The following is a 4,469-nucleotide window of genomic DNA, read 5'->3' on the forward strand; positions in this document are numbered from 1 at the left end:
TCTATATACAGGAGTATGTGACTGTATATAATATTATAGGTGACAGTACAGACTATATACAGGAGTATGTGACTGTATATAATATTATAGGTGACAGTACAGACTATATGCAGGAGTAGGTGACTGTATATAATATTATAGGTGACAGTATAGACTATATACAGGAGTAAGTGACTGTATATAATATTATAGGTGACTGTACAGACTATATTCAGGGGTATGTGACTGTATATAATATTATAGGTGAGAGTTCAGACTATATACAGGAGTATATGACTGTATATAGTATTATAGGTGACAGTACAGACTATATACATGAGTATGTGACTGTATATAATATTATAGGTGACAGTACAGACTATATACAGGAGTATGTGACTGTATATAATATTATACGGAACAGTACAGACTATATACAGGAGTATGTGACTGTATATAATATTATAGATGACAGTACAGACTATATACAGGAGTATGTGACTGTATATAATATAAGTGACAGTACAGACTATATACAGGAGTATGTGACTGTATATAATATTATAGATGACAGTACAGACTATATACAGGAGTATGTGACTGTATATAATATTATAGGTGACAGTACATACTATATACAGGAGTATGTGACTGTGTATAATATAAGTGACAGTACTGACTATATACAGGAGTATGTGACTGTATATAATATAGGTGACAGTACTGACTATATACAGGAGTATGTGACTTTATATAATATTATAGGTGACAGTACAGACTATATACAGGAGTATGTGACTGTATATAATATTATAGGTGACAGTACAGACTATATACAGGAGTATGTGACTGTATATAATATTACAGGTGACAGTACAGACTATATACAGGAGTATGTGACTGTATATAATATTAAAAGTGACAGTACAGACTATATACAGGAGTATGTGACTGTATATAATATAAGTGACAGTACAGACTATATACAGGAGTATGTGACTGTATATAATATAGGTGACAGTACAGACTATATACAGGAGTAGGTGACTGTATATAATATTATAAGTGACAGTACAGACTATATACAGGAGTATGTGACTAGATATAATATAAGTGACAGTACAGACTATATACAGGAGTATGTGACTGTATATAATATAAGTGACAGTACAGACTATATACAGGAGTATGTGACTGTATATAATATTATAGGTGACAGTACAGACTATATACAGGAGTATGTGACTGTATATAATATTATAGGTGACAGTACAGACTATATACAGGAGTAGGTGACTGTATATAATATTAAAAGTGACAGTACAGACTATATACAGATGTATGTGATTGTATATAATATAAGTGACAGTACAGACTATATACAGGAGTATGTGACTGTATATAATATTATAAGTGACAGTACAGACTATATACAGGAGTATGTGACTAGATATAATATAAGTGACAGTACAGACTATATACAGGAGTATGTGACTGTATATAATATAAGTGACAGTACAGACTATATACAGGAGTATGTGACTGTATATAATATTATAGGTGACAGTACAGACTATATACAGGAGTATGTGACTGTATATAATATTATAGGTGACAGTACAGACTATATACAGGAGTAGGTGACTGTATATAATATTAAAAGTGACAGTACAGACTATATACAGATGTATGTGACTGTATATAATATAAGTGACAGTACAGACTATATACAGGAGTATGTGACTGTATATAATATTAAAAGTGACAGTACAGACTATATACAGGAGTATGTGACTGTATATAATATAGGTGACAGTACAGACTATATACAGGAGTAGGTGACTGTATATAATATTATAAGTGACAGCACAGACTATATACAGGAGTATGTGACTGGATATAATATTATAGGTGACAGTACAGACTATATACAGGAGTATGTGACTGTATATAATATAAGTGACAGTACAGACTATATACAGGAGTAGGTGACTGTATATAATATAAGTGACAGTACAGACTATATACAGGAGTATGTGACTGTATATAATATTATAGGTGACAGTACAGACTATATACAGGAGTATGTGACTGTATATAATATTATAGGTGACAGTACAGACTATATACAGGAGTATGTGACTGTATATAATATTATAGGTGACAGTACAGACTATATACAGGAGTATGTGACTGTATATAATATTATAGGTGACAGTACAGACTATAAACTGGAGTATGTGACTGCATATAATATTATATTTGACAGTACAGACTTTATACAGGAGTATGTGACTGTATTTAATATTATAAGTGACAGTACAGACTATATACAGGAGTATGTGACTGTATATAATATTATAGGTGACAGTACAGACTATATACAGGAGTATGTGACTGTATATAATATTATAAGTGACAGTACAGACTATATACAGGAGTATGTGACTGTATATAATATTATAGGTGACAGTACAGACTATATACAGGAGTAGGTGACTGTATATAATATTATAGGTGACAGTACAGACTATATACAGGAGTATGTGACTGTATATAATATTATAGGTGACAGTACAGACTATATACAGGAGTAGGTGACTGTATATAATATTATAGGTGACAGTACAGACTATATACAGGAGTATGTGACTGTATATAATATTATAGGTGACAGTACAGACTATATACAGGAGTATGTGACTGTATATAATATTATAGGTGACAGTACAGACTATAAACTGGAGTATGTGACTGCATATAATATTATATTTGACAGTACAGACTTTATACAGGAGTATGTGACTGTATTTAATATTATAAGTGACAGTACAGACTATATACAGGAGTATGTGACTGTATATAATATTATAGGTGACAGTACAGACTATATACAGGAGTATGTGACTGTATATAATATTATAAGTGACAGTACAGACTATATACAGGAGTATGTGACTGTATATAATATTATAGGTGACAGTACAGACTATATACAGGAGTAGGTGACTGTATATAATATTATAGGTGACAGTACAGACTATATACAGGAGTATGTGACTGTATATAATATAAGTGACAGTACAGACTATATACAGGAGTATGTGACGGTATATAATATTATAGGTGACAGAACAGACTATAAACAGGAGTAGGTGACTGTATATAATATTATAGGTGACAGTACAGACTATATACAGGAGTATGTGACTGTATATAATATTAGAGGTGACAGTACAGACTATATACAGGAGTATGTGACTGTATATAATATAAGTGACAGTACAGACTATATACAGGAGTATGTGACTGTATATAATATTATAGGTGACAGAACAGACTATATACAGGAGTACGTGACTGTATATAATATTATCAGTGACAGTACAGACTATATACAGGAGTAGGTGACTGTATATAATATAAGTGACAGTACATACTATATACAGGAGTAGGTGACTGTATATAATATAAGTGACAGTACAGACTATATACAGGAGTATGTGACTGTATATAATATTATAGGTGACAGTACAGACTATATACAGGAGTATGTGACTGTATATAATATTATAGGTGACAGTACAGACTATATACAGGAGTTTGTGACTGTATATAATATATGTGACAGTACAGACTATATACAGGAGTATGTGCCTGTATATAATATTATAGGTGACAGTACAGACTATATACAGGAGTATGTGACTGTATATAATATAGGTGACAGTACAGACTATATACAGGAGTATGTGACTGTATATAATATTATAAGTGACAGTACAGACTATATACAGGAGTATGTGACTGTATATAATATTAAAGGTGACAGTACAGACTATATACAGGAGTATGTGACTGTATATAATATTATAGGTGACAGTACAGACTATATACAGGAGTATGTGACTGTATATAATATTATAGGTGACAGTACAGACTATATACAGGAGTATGTGAATGTATATAATATTATAGGCGACAGTACAGACTATATACAGGAGTATGTGACTGTATATAATATAGGTGACAGTACAGACTATATACAGGAGTATGTGACTGTATATAATATTATAGGTGACAGTACAGACTATATACAGGAGTATGTGACTGTATATAATATTATATGTGACAGTACAGACTATATACATGAGTATGTGACTGTATATAATATTATAGGTGACAGTACAGACTATATACGGGAGTATGTGACTGTATATAATATTAAAGGTCACAGTACAGACTATATACAGGACTATGTGACTGTATATAATATAAGTGACAGTACAGACTTTATACAGGTGTAGGTGACAGTATATAATATTATAGGTGACAGTACAGACTATATACAGGAGTATGTGACTGTATATAATATTAAAAGTGACAGTACAGACTATATACGGGAGTATGTGATGGTACATAATATTATAGGTGACAGTACAGACTATATACAGGAGTAGTTGACTGTATATAAAATTATAAGTGACAGT

This window comes from Leptodactylus fuscus, chromosome 6 (genome assembly GCF_031893055.1).
Source record: "Leptodactylus fuscus isolate aLepFus1 chromosome 6, aLepFus1.hap2, whole genome shotgun sequence".
NCBI lineage: Eukaryota > Metazoa > Chordata > Amphibia > Anura > Leptodactylidae > Leptodactylus > Leptodactylus fuscus.